We start from the raw sequence: 17,047 nt of genomic DNA, 5'->3' as shown, positions 1-17,047 counted from the left end.
TTAGTACATAAGAGTCTCTATTAGGATACTTTGAATACCTATCAGAAGATTCCAATCCTGTTAGGAGTTGTAGAAGATAGTACCCACTATCCAAATAGCTTCTGAAGCAAGATCAATAAACTCACTATCCAACTGATCTCTCAGCTATTCCTTGTAAAATAATTATGTGTATTGTATTGTAACTTCTTTCCTCTATCCTGTCAACCAAACCAATCACTATCAAACCTTGTAGACTAGGTCACAAACCTTGAATCCAAGTATCTAACTTCAAATCACACAATAAAACTAAAGTAATGAAGTTTCCTTTACTTCCATTGTTCTCTCCTCAAATTTGCATTGTGCTCTTTGTGTTTCTTATAATCATATCATATCTCTCATTTAAGATAAATGAAAATGTCCTTCCTTTATACTAAGTCCATAAAATAATTCTCTATGTCAGCTATTACACCTTCTCAATTAATTATTATAGGACCACATTAAGAACACATTACACTTAGTGATAACATTAATCTTCTATCTTGCAACTTGAATAGCTATTTGTATGCACAATATTATGACAAGAAAGCTAGACCACATCGTCACTAACATGTCTTCTTCACATCTATAATTTTGGCTTCTCATAATAATAACTCTACTAAGAGATATAACAAGTTTACCAAAAAATGCCTTTGTACACTCTATCTCAGAATTGTTATCACCAAAACTTGCATAACTTCTTCCAGACTTAGTATCTTACTCTTATGAGGTTACCTACTTATAGTAGACACATAGTATAATCTCCCTTTAACCTGACTACTAAAAGTACTCAACAATCTATCTGTACCAACTTGATCTTTTCACTGTTCTTCTGTCAGATACCACAGAAAACTAATATATTTACATCAATGATAGACATAGTCATGAATGTAACATATCATAATGATAATGATCTAATCATCTATCTAAAATACTCCCCCATAGGAATGTTATTAGAATTCATGAGTCCAATAGATTTGGATTTCTAAAATGGAAGGAATTGTCCAAGTCAAGTCACTATTTATTATGCCTTATTTGGTGTAAGCCTTTGGGTTTATTTTGGTTTCTAGTGTTTGGGCCCCAACATCCCTATCTAGAATGTTTTATCCTCTTTTGTAGGAGAAGGAAGACAAGATTCCTAGCCTCATGATAGGGTTTTGTGGTATTTGAAAAAACAAATTTTAGATGGGGAAGGAGCTTGTTCCTATGTGTCTTCAGCCATAGGGAAAGGTTTCTATGGGCTTAAGTTGGATGCGTGAATAATTCATTAGTGAGGAAATAGTACAATTAATGAAACCATTTAATTACCATGATAGATGTGTTATTTAAGATGCATGGAGGTATTAACTATTTCTTTGTTTGATAGTTATAATTGTTCTCTAGCAGTAAAAGCTTTCATTTGGGTTGCCACCCCATGCGAAAGTAAATTTTTTACAAGTTCTAAGATGTTTTCTTGGGTTAGGCTAGTTGTGATTCATGTTCAAATTAGGATAAGTCTTGGCACCATGACATCCTTGCATTCTAGTGTTCCAAGTTTTTATTTTACCCTTTTCTTATTCCTTCCATTTTCAATATGTGTTTCCTCTAGTTTTTGTATGGTTCATCCTTTCTTCTTTCTGTCTTTTTAGGTTATTTCTTTCCTCTGCTAGCTTTTGGGCATTGTTTTGATGGTTGATTAACTCTTTCTTTGGTTTTTTTTTTTTTTTTTTTTTTCCTTCTATCTATCACTCATTGTATGGAAGAGCTTCTTTAGCTCCACCCTTTTTGTGTGCTAAACAAGCTATCATTCTTTTGATGGAATGAACTTGGTAGTTTGAGTTTTCACCAATCATTAGTCATTCAAACTCATGGTGCAAAGTAAGTTCTTTCATGGGGATGGTGGGTTTCATTTTTTTGTTTTCTTTTTGTTTATTTGATTTGGTGATGTAGTTTCAGTTCTTTCTAGTTTTTTTAGGTGCCTTCCTAGCTAGAGGAGTCATTTCACCATCTTGTTGCCCTCTAGTGCTCTCTTTTGTCTTGGTTTTATGTGAGATAGGATCTCACTAGTCAAGATGGTTTTTTTTATCTTGACCAAGGAGTTGTAGGCATGCCTTCATGGGTATATGGTTAGTGGTTTTATCTCTAAAGTATAAAAACTATGGGATATGTTGTCACTATTACATGAAAATGTACAACCTTAGTCCTAGTAGGGTAGGTGGTTCCTTGTTGGCACTATGTTGGAAGTTCTACTATAGTTTTGGGTGATTGTTAGTGGTATTTTTCATCCTTTGATCATCTACTTGGATGCAATACCCATCCTTAAGTTGAGTTTCTTGCATCATTTACAAAAAGCTAGCTGGTATTTTAAATTTAAATGGTTATCATATCAAAAGGTACTCAACATTTATTGACCACACATGTCATGCAAGTGAATGTTGAACAATGGTCATGTCAATCACAAAAGGACAACTAAGCATCATAATCCACATCACAAAAAGTTTTATTTGGGTGAGATACTATTATTTTTCATGCTTCCAAGGTATGGCTTCTACATACCATTCTTTTGTCTTTTATTAGAGGTTACTTTACTTGTCTAGGATTTTGGGTCTTATGTTCCTTCTTCATGTGGCATCAGATCCTAAAAAAACCTACAATATTGAATCTGGTAAAGAAATAAAGTATTTTTAAAAAGGGTTTATGACATTAATACATTCCAAATCTCCATAGGTGCTAATGGGTATTAGGTTTGGAGGACCAACAAACTTTTTTGGGTATCATGTTGAGACAAGAATTGGTGTAAATTCTAATAGATGGTTGTTTACTTATAAAATAGGTATCTCTGAGAAAAGATGGGAAGACAATTTCCCAAGGGTTCTAGGATAGCTAGGTCCCAAGATCCAAACCATAGAAGGACCAGTTGCTAAAATAGGAGAGGAGGCTTTCAGAGAAGGAAATTCATTGAATCAATGAGTTAAAAAATGGAATTATACTTGCAAGATTGATACTTCTTAATAGCAAGACAATTATATATTTTATCTTCTAGGATTGATGAGACTTCCCCTTCTATGTTTGACCCTCTTGGGATTGTAACATGGGAGGGTGGATAATGAGGATCCTCCTACATGCCAGATTTTTAGCATAGAGGGATCCTTTAGATTTAATTAAATACCTACTCAAAAGGTACTTTAATTTCTTTCAAAAGCACCACAACTCTACAAAGTATAAAGCTAGGTTCAAGACTCCTTCTTCCCTATGACTTGGTTGCATGATCTTGTATTGTGTGGTAGTTGACATTCAACATTTGGCACCTAAGAGTCTTGGAACTCAAGTTGTTCTGATCTACAGGTAGATGAGTTTAGATTCCTTGCAAACTCAACCATCTACCCCCATTATCGATTGACCAACTTATTAATAATGTAACAAATAATTTATGATGGTAGAAAAAAAAATTCCTTTTGTCAACTATGCATTCCCCCATGTACTTGATGTATTTAAGACCATTAGAGAAGTGGAGTCCTCTTATCAATCAGTGGGTGCCTTGAGGTGATATGTAGTAGAGATTTGACATAAAAAAACATGTAAATATAAGCATTTACAAATCAATTTTTTAATTAGAAATCCCCTCTTCCATTCCCTTCTTCTTTTTGCCCCTGCTTTCATGGTTTTTCAAGTGCAATTTCATTTCCTACAATTGTTTCTACATTAATATAGTACTAGATATTATAAGTTTAGGCAATAAAGGAGGTAGGTGAGTTAGTTAAGGAAAAAAATTGGTTTCACACCCAAAATTATAGATACTTGCTTATAAATAGGAGGAATGTTGAATATTTTAGGGCTAGTAAATTTCATGATTTTATCTCCCATATCATTGTAAGACCATTGTTATGAATGAAAACAATATTACATTTTCTTGAATATTTGTTCTTTCACCTAGTGATGCTAGTAGTTATAACCTATTTTTTGAGTATAGAAATCTTGGAGTGCTTGCTATGGGATTTATATATCTTTGAAATGAGTGAGATATTTTCTATTTTGTTTCTATTGCTATCCCCACCTCATGATGTTACTAAGAATTCTATGAATGAATGTAAAAGATTCATATTATTTGTTATGTTTTCATTGATGTCAAGTCTAAGTTGACTAGAGATTATGGTATTTCAATAGGGTGTCATATCATTTGATTGAAGAAGAGGATTTGAAGAAAGTTTATTGATGACAAAGTATTAAATTGTTGACCCTATGGTAACACATATTATCAATTAGTACCAAAACACGTAGTCATCATGGGAAGATGGTTAGTATTATAACTAAGCTCTGCATAAGGAAACAAGCACCTGTATAGCCCGTGCAACCAAATAGAAGAATGCTAATCGAGAACCAAGAAGACAAAGTAGTGTAAACTAAACAAAAAGAGTTTTTGAAGTGATCAATGTGAACCAAGAATCTAGAGTCAACCAAGTGCTAGATTTATACGAGTTGACAGTGTTGCCCAAGTATTTTGCATATTACCCTAGTAAGCTATTGGAACCGAGTATCAACATTGAGCTAACTTGGTAATTTTTTTGAAACAATTGAATTTCTATTGTAGCTGACCTAATGTATAGTTAATATTTGGATTGATATATATGAAAGATATCTTGTTACATCCAAAGAATCATGGAGTTATAATATTCATTATCAAAAGCAAATATGGACAATGGAAGATTAGATTGTTTAGGAGGCTATTGAGTAGTACCAAGGCAAAGAAGAGACTCATCTATCAAAATAAATGATCATTATATTATTCAAAGGATCTAAATCAACAAAAAAAGTTGCAAAGAAGACATAAACCTATTGATTCATCCTAATTGGTGTATCATGTTAGAATATATAGTCCACCAATATAGCTGAGAAGGGGGGGTGAATTAGTTATCCAACTAATATAAAACTTGTCAACCTTATTAAACATTAACCGTATGAGAAATATAATTAGAAATCATAACAAGATGCACATGCACAATAACACCAAATATATTAACTAAGAAAACCCTTGATTAGAGGGAAAACCCCAATAGGGATGGTATCCACAAGATGATGTACCAATATAAATATTCCTTGTTAGGAGTCTGTAACAACATTCAATACATATTAGTCCCTTTTGGGACACTTTGAATCCCTATTAGAAGATTACAACCCTATTAGGATTTGTGGAAGATAGTTGGACCCACTTCCCAAATAGCTTCAATGAAAAGATCAATGAACCCACTCTCAAAATGGTCTCTATACTATTCCTTACATAATAATAAAAATTATTTATACTTTCTTCCTCTTTCTTTCATGCCAACTAGACTTCCGCTCTATTTGATTTTGTAACCTGATCACAAAACTCACATCTAATAATCCCTTGGATTGCTAACTCACATTTAGAAAACACTCTACTCATTTTCACACTTCATAGTTAATACAATACTTGATATTCCACATTACAAAAAAGGAAAGCATATTTCCTTTATACTCTATCTCCAAAAAAAATCCTTGAGTTGGCCTTGAGGGTTTCTCAATTAATTATAATAGGATAATTAATTAATTACAATTATAACAACACTATCACCTCACAACATATACAAATTCTCACATGTACGACACTAGGACTTGCACATGTGCCAATCTCATCATCAGACTATCATCAATTGCTGGCTAACCACACCTAAACAAATTATATCATTGCAAGAAGATATAATACAAACATCAAAAATTGCTTCTTAGGTAGTTTGTCATTGTATTGCTCTCAGTAAATGTGGTACAACTTTCATACTTCTTTGACTTATATGTTGTGCATTGAACCTCATCATTAGGACATTGTATAGAACATGTTCATGAATATGCATCACCAAATACTCAAAACATTATCCATACATCTAAGATCTTTATATGCTACTCTAGAACAGACTTACTGCTATGTTGACATCAATGACAAACACAGTCATGAATGCAATATGTCAATACTCTCCAATGCTTAGGAGATCCCCCCAATTTTGTATCATCAAAATTCATGTTAAAAATCTCCCCTTTGGCATTTATGGCAACAAAGATGAAAAAAATATAAGTTCCAAGAATACCAAATAGTGCTCTGACGTCGTTGCTATTTTTCTCATCTTTTCAAATCCTCTTCATTGATTAAATTTGAAATCCTCTGAAACACTTTTCTATTCTACACTTTCTTTAGTATAGGAACTATTTGTTCATAGTAAATAACTCACCATACATTAGACTTCCTCATGCTTCATATCTCCCTCATAGAGATATTCATCCTTCTTCATTAAATGAATCTTTCTAAATCTCCGTAATAAAGTAGAGATTTCTCATATAATCTTCTCCCCATACATACTTAGGAGATATTTTTCATACATATTCACCCCCATTGACATCAATTACAAAGGCCTTATTAAGTCAATTTAGTGCTCCAAGTCTTCAACCAACTCAAGTGTCCAAAGACACTGTTCAAGACTAAATACCAAGACTCCTTAATGACTCAACTCATCATAGATACTCCCCCATACAAGAAGCATAATCATTCAGTCTAGTATAACAATAGTACTTTGTACTACTCTACTAATGCAATCTCTACATTTGATGTAGTGGTAATCCAGATGTGCCCCAAAATAAGGTGATCTAAAAACCAACAAACAAACACACAACAAAAAATGAACAAGAGGAGCAAGATTTAGATTTAGAGACAAGATATTTCATATATTCCAATTAAGAAGATTACATATAACATGCCCAGCTATATATTCTTCTAGGTTATAGCCATTATAAAGAAGAATACATCTTTCAAAGAAAAATAGATCTCGGAACTCAAATACAAACTTCTACCTACAAGTTGCTCCACCTAAGACTCATCTACATGCCATCTAAGACTCCTCTACCAAACTTGATAATAAAGACTCTATCCAATATCCCTAATCATACTAATCTAAGCCACAAGTTGGCCCAAAATGCTAAAAACTTAAATTAAATACTTGAAAAGCCACAAGTCAACTTGCAACAACAATTAAATATCTAGAAATTGATGTCTGAGAAAAATCATGATATCTCATAGCTCCAATTGAATTAGAACTCATGATTTGAATTGTGGGTAGTAATTTAGGTCCTCTATAATACCTTAAGTGAAAAAAGGCTGATTTACCAAGGATAAGTGTGCATCCATCCCAAAAGAAAAGCATAGAGAACTGCCATGCAAAACAACCAGAAATTGATAGTTCTAGAGAATTTCCATATCTCCAAACTTATAAAGAATTAGGACTTGAACCTTTAACAAAAGGAATTAATCTAGGCCCTCTCCAATCCATGAAAAGAGTATCCTCTCATTCATTAATAATAATTAGTTACATGACCCATAATGGGAACCCAAAAACTAAAAAATATAGCTCCAGTAGCAAGGTTAAATGACTCCCACTTCAACAAAATCCATACAATCTCTATGAAATCATGAGGGAAAGGTTCTCCAATGTGTGTAAATACATAACTCCACCAAAATCCAAGCTTGATGCTCCTACATTAGGCTTCCTAGGTAAATAGAAAAGTATATCCCATACTTTAATGCCCAAAGAAAGATTTGCAACCAACTTCATCTTTACCAAAAGCTTCGACTTCATCAAAGTTAATAGAAAAATATAAAAATCAACCATCTACACTTCATCCATTCAAAAATAAAAATCTTATCCAACCAATCAACATAAAAACTCAACTAAAAATCACAATTCTCTATCTGCAACTTGTCATCAACATCATCCTCATACATGAAAACCAGATCAGCAACAATATCCAAATGACAAACCCACTCATCAAAAATATATAAACTGGGATCTATCATAGCAAGAGAATATAAATCCATAACAATGGAATCCTCCACCAAATCAAAAGCAAATGAATCCATCTTAGTAACATGCAAGAATAACCCTATATCATCCTATATATATATATATATATATATATATATATATATATTCATTCTTCTAGCAACATGTAAATGAACATCATCAAAATCCACATTAGTAGTAATTTCCATATCCTTTAGCATCTCAGCAGCAACATATAAGTTCAAATCCATATCAACAAAAACATCATGTAAATCCATATCAATAACACCTTTGAAAACCTTAACCATATTACTATCAAGTAAATCCACCTTCTTACCACAAGCAAAATCTAGATCAACATCATTCATAACAGAATGAACATATAACTCTAGATCAATAGCAATAGATAAGTCCTCAATCATATCCATTTGAACATTAACATTATTTTGTATAACAGCATCCAATTCCTTACCAACATAAGTGAAACTCTCCTATTCAGCAATCTCATTGCGCACAACAAGATGCTTTGCAATTTCCATGTCATATCTATCTATCTGCTCATGAAAACTAAAAGATACTTCCTCCATTTCAGAAAAATAATCATGTACTTCTACAATCTATCTTCTTCTCTTCATAAACTCTTTAACTGGCCAAAAAACCTTGTTTCTAATCCTTAGATGCCAACTCAAATCAAGATTTTCTAGATCATCAATACTTTCACATAAATCATCTAAAAAAGAATCACATTCATCAAGATGTCTTCCAAATTTTGTGCTAACACAATAGCTTCTACTCTAGTTGCAAGTTTCCTCAACATGTTCAACAACTCTAGATTAGAATTTCTCCTTCCTCAAACCATGTTTACACATAAAAATAAAGAATGAATGAAAAGTCCTCTACAAGTGCAGGCCAAATCTACAAATCTACCACCCTACACCAGATTGCCAACTAGCTAGGACTTCCAAAGTCACAATTCTTCTCTAATAAACTTCAACCAAAAAAGGTCTTGGTACAAATTCCCTCACACTTTGGTGATCTACTTCCACACTTAGGAACAACTAAGCTCTGATACCAACTAATATAGTGCTAATCTAGATGTACCCTAAAATGAGGTGATCTACAAACTAGCAATCAAACACACAACAAAAAATGAACAAGAGGAGTGAGATTAAAATCTAGAGACAAGAGATTTCATATATTCCAATTAAGAAGATTGCATCCATCATGGCCATTATAAAGAAGAATACATCATTCAAAGAAGAAATGGTATACTAATCTAAGGCACAAGTTGGCCTAGAATGTAGTGCCTCTCCCATTTGACTTTTGTAAGTCGTCCTGATGGATGCAACCTTGCTGATATTTTGTGGTGATGGATCATGATTGTGACCCTAAGTGGTCTACACCGTTGAGGTGTTTGGATTTATATTTTTGTATCTGTTGCTTTGTTTATGCTTTTGACTAATCTTTGAGATTATGATGTGATTTTTGGTTCACTGAGGTTTGTGCCAGTGGTTACCAGGATCGATGTGGTATCATGAGGTTGTTCCAGGATTACCCTGAGATGTGTGCAGAGATTGCACTATGTTCTCTTACCATGCTACACTGGACTAGGTTCCTGTAGCAGTGGTTAGTCATGTTTATGACTGTGTTTGCTTATGTGTTTTAAATGCCTTTTTAATGCAAAATAATCAATCATTATTAAATGCTTAAGTAATTAGAATGGATTGTTCTTGTTGCATTATTTGGTTATGTGCTACAGACATTTACCTTGTTTTATTTTGATCTGAGAGATATATGTTCTTATGTGATGTTTACATTTGAGAGGACCCGAGGGTCAGATGCTACACTTTGATTCCAGTATCATGGATTCTAGACTACTATGCTATTTAGTTAATCATATTGCATGATGATGCCATTTTGAGATGATAGTGTGTTTTATGATGATATCTGGTATTTGGACATACCTCTGATTATGTTATGTGATGGATTTAATGCTATGGTTATTTACTTCATTCCTGAATTGTTATGCTTTATGCGAACGTAAGTGATGTAAATAGATTATTTTAGTATAATTAAATAAATGGTTAAATTAGGTGATTTAATGCATTTATTGCTTTGGCTATGTTATTATATGAAATTGCACTTGATCATGTTGTTTAGTGTGTAGGATTAGATCCCTAGCAGTGCACATGTAGTTAGTGATTCAACCATTCATATTTTACCAATGTCGTCCTTATATGGTCGACGTATCCTTTATTAAAATGTTTAATTTAAACCTTCGCTGATTATTAAATCTGAACTCATTTGCATTATGTGATTAGACCAATAAGCGTGTCTGTGCATTTAGAGGTTCGCATTGTCGCGAAAGTTGTTAAGGGATTTCTGTGTTTTTGGGTTTTCGAGCTTTTTAATTGATTTATTTATATTTCTGGTAGCTTTGCCATAGATGAATTCCTATTTATAAGAATAGCCTATTTTCGTTTGGGTCGATTCAGGGTTTGACTAGATTGGCTGGTTAAATGCCCTAATCGATTATTCACCCGAAAAGTGAATAAATATCCAAAGAGGAATTTAATTCCTCACTTCTCACTTTCAAATTGGAAAGTTGGAGAGTAAAATCCAAAATCCTCTTCATGAGGATTTACTGTTTTGTTCGTTGTGGGAGCTACGGGTGTGGAATCGTTGCGAGGTTGGGCTCGTTGGATCTAGCTCGGGGAAACCTTGGATTGCCGCAATTTTCAGCTACTTCTACGAGATATTTATTTTATGGTTCGAATTCCTGTTTTGCCCTTTTGGCTATGAGGTAGGGCTTTCTTGTTTTATTGTTTCTGCTCCGTTTCTACTTCTTTTTTTGGTAGCCATTTGTTTGGAGGCTGAGAACTAGTGTTCCCCTCCGTTTCTATATGTTAGTTCTACCCGGTTGGGCGGGTATGAACATTTCCCTATTTTTCGGGATGAGGGTTTAGAGTTTTGCATCGTTATGCTGGCTATTTTTGCATACGGTGTCCAATTCCATTTATTTTTGAATTTTTTGGGTTTTTGAACCCAAAAGCCAAATGGGTTTTAATTTTAAAGTTCTCCAAAATTTGGAGTTTTTACCTCATTTTTCGTGCCACCCTGTTTTCTTGGGTTTTCTTAGCACATTGTGGATCGCGGACTTGGAGGATCCGTTTGGATATCAGTCAGACCACTTTTGCAATTTTATGTTGCATTGGGATGTGTGTTGCATCCGTACTCCCAACGTTGTGTTCGGTTCACTGATTTTACACTTGTTATGGTTTTTGTTGGACCTTTGCCTTGTTTCATGGACATTGGGATTTGTGTAGAATCCATACTCTCGAATTGAGGCCGGTTGAGTAAGTTCATGACTTTTGGTCTTGTTACATCATTGGGATTCGTGTAGAATCCATACTCTTAGATTGAGGCCGATTGAGTGATTTCATGATGTATGATTTTATTGGCTTTGGGATTTGTGTAGAATATGTCCTCTTGAGTTGCTTTCGGTTGGTTGTTTGTTTTGCATTGTGTTCTCATTCCTGTCCTTGTGTTATGATCTTCGTGATGGTGGTGCGTCACACACGAGTACGTACACGTACATTTGTTGGATGACTTGCGAGGCCTGATCTTCCGTGGATTTGCTAGAAGTTATGATCACTGAGGTTGGGATGGGAGTATGCATGCCCATGGGCACTTGTCGTAGGATGAGCATGGGTAGGGTAGGGTAGCATATGGAGGGGGCTTCTACCTCGCAGCCTGGTGATTATTGTGCCCAAAGGGTTGGCGAAGGAAGCTTTAATTAAGTGAAAATTAAATAAAATGTGTGACTGGTAATAAAACTTAAGATAACAAAATATTTGGGGTGCAAGAGCCTTTCCATTGAGGGATGTTGAATCTGCGCAAGTCCTCGCTTGGGCTTTTTGATGCCAAGTGACTCTCGATGATGTTAGTCCCTACATAGTAGCCTATTGAGTGTCTGATCAGGACTTGTACTCCTTGAATTGTCTTAGGTTCTTGGTTGCGGCCATCATACTGTCTGGCGTGAGTGTTAGCCATGGATGTTGTGTTTTATGTGTGTTTGTGGTTGGATCATTATCTCCATCAGCACGGCAGGTGTGGACCTATGGGTGCCACGTGGTTGGGAGGCATAGCTACCTTCACCATTGCTAGGGATCGGTGTACAAAGATGATCTTTTGTCCAAGTGTGATCGTTGTTGGATGTCTTCACTTGGTACTTCAGGTTCCAAAGTATGCTTTCTTGTGATTTATGCTTTCATTGGAATGCTTGTATATCATGTTTAGATGATGTTAGTTTATTTGACGCATTCCCTTATTATGATGTTTGGCATATGATTAGATGATGTTATTTGATTTAGTAGTATATATGTTGCTTACTGCCGTTTAGCATGTGATAGGTGGTATTATCTACTATAGGATTATCTTATGCTTTACTACTAGCATGTTAGATTTCCTTATGCTATTATTATGCATGTTTTAGTAGTGGCATCCCTATTACAATAGTACCGAGGATCTGGTCGGTGACTTGGGATGTTACGCGTGGGGGATGGCTAGGACACACAATGGTCTTATGATGCTATTGACGGTTGGGAAGAACCGCATACTTAGTTTGGTTGTCTTGTTCCTGAGATAAATTTTTGTACATTGCGATGTTGCTTTTGTTCTCTGCAATGCTTATTTTCAATGTGTTCTTTGCTGCTATAGTTTAGATGGTTTGGTGCTCTTCATTCTGTGTTGTTCTTGCACTCGAGTGTTCATTCCTCGAGCCTTTGTGGATCCGGTACTCCTCGGTGTGGAGGTTCTTTCGTTGGTTTTTCCCCATTTTTGAGTTCTGGAAGTGTTTTTACTTTCTATGGGTGACATATTTTCAGCATTGTCCGACACTGATAAATTATCGCACGCCCATAGAAAGAATGTTGTACGATACTATAAAGTGTCACACACATTACTGGAGAAGTGTCGTATGACACTGGAAGAGTGTCGCACGGCTTTATGAGAAATGTCGCGCGATACTTTTCCAGTATCGCACGCCTTCTTGAGAAGTGTCGCACTCAGTAAGGGAGAAGTGTCGCCCTCCCTTAGTAAAAAGTGTTGCACAATTTTTGTGGAAAACCTACACGTATCATCAGCGAGAACTTTTATTTGTGATCTGATCTTTTTGAGAGTGGTTTTGGATACCCTTTTGGACGTTCTTCGAGCCTATGTTGTTGCATTTTGAATTCAGGAGGTTTCTTTTGAAATTTAGTTTTTGGGTTTCTGTTGTAGTCCTTCGGGGTTTAAAATATATCGTTTAAGTATAAGTTGATGTATATTTAATTCCTTATACTTAAGATATATTTTAATATATGTGACAAATCATTTGAGATAGGTTTCAAACCTCTCGGAGATAGGATTCTGCATTTTACCCTAGCTTGGTGTTTTGTTGATGAGTGGTTGTTTCTTGTGCCCTCATCTTGTTGTGGTGGTTGTTGGCTTTTGTTTGGGTGTGTCAGTTGGGTAGTGGCATTTGGAGATTCGTTGGTTGCCGGGATGGTGGTGAAGTCTTCTGTAGCAATTGTTGTGATCCATGTATAATGTTGTCATGTGCATTCATACTTGTAAAACAAAAAATATCTTGGCTTGATTTGAATCCTTGTTTCTAAGGATCTCTGGGCGGGGCATTACATAGAATGCTAAAAACTAAAATTAAATACTTGAAGAGCCACAAGTTGGCCTATAACAATAATTAAATATCCAAAAATTGATGTTCAAGAAAAATCACGATATCTCCTAGCTCCAATTGAATTAAAAGTTTCACTTATAACTATGGGTATTAATTTAGGTCCTCTACAACCCCTTAAGTGTACAAAGGCTGATTGACCAAGGATAAGTGTGCATCCATCCCAAAATTCAAGCACAAAAAATAATCCCATAGAACTACCAAAAATTGATACTCCAAGAGAATTGTCATATCTCCCATCTGATGAAGAATTATGACTTTTCCTTTGATACAAGGAATTAATTAGGCCCTCTTCAATCCTTGAAAAGCACATCCTCTCATTCATTAAGATAGTTAGTTACACAACACACAACAGGCACCCAAAAACCAAAAAATACAACTCTAGTAGCAAGGTAAAACAGCTCCAACTTCAACTCAATCCATCTAATCTCTATGAAAAGATGAGAAAAAGGTTCTCCAATGTGTCTCAACACATACCTAACCATGAATAGCATAACTCTACCAAAATCCAAGCTCGATGCTCCTACATCAACATTATCTACTCATAAGTTGGCAAGGGTATAACCCCAAGCATACCTCTCAAGTACTCAAATGTATTTTTAGGTCAGTACTTTTTAAAGATATCTACAATCTGATATTTAGTACTCACATATACCAATATAATCTCTTTTTCTTCTGGCTACTCTCTCAAGACATGATTCTTAACAGATATATGTTTGGTCTTAGAATGAAATACATGATTCTTAGACATACTATACTTTGTTATCACAATATATGATAATAGGTTTTGCAAACTCAATTTTGATATCCTTCAACATCCATTTCATCCACATCACTTGATTACAATTTTTTGTTGTTGCAACATACTTTGACTTAACTATACTCTTAGAAATAACTTCTTATTTCTTTATCAACCAAGGAAAAATGGTCCACTGCTTGTGCTCTTTTTGTCATCCATGCTACCTACCTAATCTACATTAGTATATGCATATAGATTGAAATTACTTGATCTATCATACCATATTCCACACTCACATTTTCCTTTTGGATATCTAAATATCCTCTTTATTTCTACATAATGTTACTTTTTAGCATCAGCTTGAAATCTAGCTACAATCTCAACTGCATTTACTATATCTAGTCTAGTGTGAGTGAGATATTTGAAACCTCTAATCATGGATTTGCACTTCTTCTTCTCATCTATAGGTATCTCATCCTTGCTAGATGAGTTGTGGCTAGTTATCATAGATGTACCAATAGGTTTACAACTTTCTAATCCAAACCTTTTCAACAAATCTTTCAAATACTTATCTTATGAGATGAAAATACCATCACTATTCTACACAATCTACAATCCTAGGAAAAACTTCATTTCTCCTATCATGCTCATCTCAAACTCATTCTTCATTTCTTCAAAAAGCTTATCATTTTCTTCTTTTTTACCTCCAAATATGATGTCATAAAAAAATATTACTATTATTAAAAAACCATTCTCAATTTCTTTCAAAAATAAGTTACTATCTATCATACCTTAAGCAAATCCAAGTTTTTCTAAATAGCTCTCCATGCTTGCACCAAGTTCTAGGTACTTTCTTAATCCATTTGGAGATTTCTTTAGTCTATATATGATATCTTTGTCTTCTATTAGAGGAAAATCTTCAGGCTACTTAATGTAGACCTCTTCTTCAAGTTCACCATTTAGGAAAGTTGATTTAACATCCATCTGATATACTTTGAACTTTTTATCCGCTGCATAAGACAAGAATATTCTTACTACTTCCATTCTAGCTACATGGGTGTATGTATTCTTATAGTCTATTATTTTGTGCTATGAGTTACCTTCGCATACAAGTTTGGCCTTGTTTCTCACAACTTCACCCTCCTCATTCATCTTAATTCTAAATACCCATTTGATTCCTATCACCTTCTTGTCTTTAGGTCTGGGAACTAACTCCCATGTTTCATTCTTCACAATCTAATCTATTTCTTCCTTTATTGCTTGAATCCAATGATCATCTTTACATGCTTCATCTATAATTTTAGGTTCAACTTGAGAAATCAAACATCACCTCATTAACTTTATATCTTTTCATCACACATTTGTCTTTGCTTCCAATTATGGGTTGTGGAGGGTGATATTTTTCCAAGTTCCTATTAGGAGTAGGAGTTGTCATCTCAATTCTTATCTCATCTCTAGTTTTAGACTTTTCCTCTCCTCTTTTCTCAATAATTTACACATCATTCTATAGATCATTATTAGTCTCAAAGATAACTACAACATTTTTTCTAGCAATTACATAATTATCTTCTTCTATATTAGTTACTAGAGCTAGCTCATCTTTTACTTTCTCTTCTTTAACCAATTTAGGCTTATCATAAAGTGAACTCTTCCTAAATTTTCTTGCTCTCGTAGGACATCTTCATGAAAAGTGCCCAAGCACTTTACATTTCCAACAAATGAAAATTTTCATATCTTCTAACTCTCTTTTCATAAGTAGATCAGTTCCTTCTTAGATCTTCATATCATCCTTAGATAAGGATTTGCAAGGATTTGCATGTGCTTCTATTCTTTTATGTGCAACAAAAGGATTCAAGATAAGGAAACTCAATGTTTAGATCATTACATATATCAGATAACTCACCAAGAATCTCCATCTTTTGGGCAACAAAATTTTCTCATGGGAATGGTACCCACAAGATGATGTACTAATATAAATATTCCTTGTTAGAGGATGGACCTTGTTAGGAGTCTATAACAATATTCAATACATATCAGTCCTTTTTAGGAAACTTTAAACATGTATTAGGAGAGTCCAACCCTATTAGGGGGTGTACTAACCCTATTAGGAGTGGTGCCAACCCTGTTAGGACTTGTGGAGGAGATTTGGACCCACTACCCAAATACCTTCAATAGCTTTTGAGTTTATAGTTGGCTGCTATAAATCAATAACTAGTTTCAATTTCAAGAAGAGTAAGATACCAAATCTTCTTCTCAAGGGAAGTGTGATGTCAAAATATGAAGAAAGGTTGAAATCTCTAGGTTATCATGTGCCCATGTTTCGTATTGGTCTCTTGTAAGTAACAAACCTTGAGAATCTAAAAAATCCCAATACTATAGGAGCTACATGATGTAGGATTTGTTTGCATAGTGCCTTTCTACCAAATGGATTTTACATTTCTCAAAGTACATCATATTAAAGTCACTCTAGGTTGGGCCCTTGTGTCAGATCATTTTTTAGGCATGCCATACTAAAGTTTTTTTCTCCTAGTGGGTGGTGACTATGTCAAAGGTTTTGTTAGGTAGTACTGGTATTATAATAAGAAATGGCTAAAAGAAAGAAAACATGAGAGCATATGTAAGAGAGAACCCAGTAATCCCATAATAAATAGGATTATCAAAAGCTAGTAGGAAGAATTTACATAAGAAGAAAGGGGAGTATAGTCATACATGGTAGCTCAAAGATAATCCTCCATATCA

This window comes from Cupressus sempervirens, chromosome 10 (genome assembly GCF_028749045.1).
Source record: "Cupressus sempervirens isolate cs-2001-9-10 chromosome 10, ASM2874904v1, whole genome shotgun sequence".
NCBI lineage: Eukaryota > Viridiplantae > Streptophyta > Pinopsida > Cupressales > Cupressaceae > Cupressus > Cupressus sempervirens.
Note: the sequence above shows the minus strand (reverse complement) of the source record.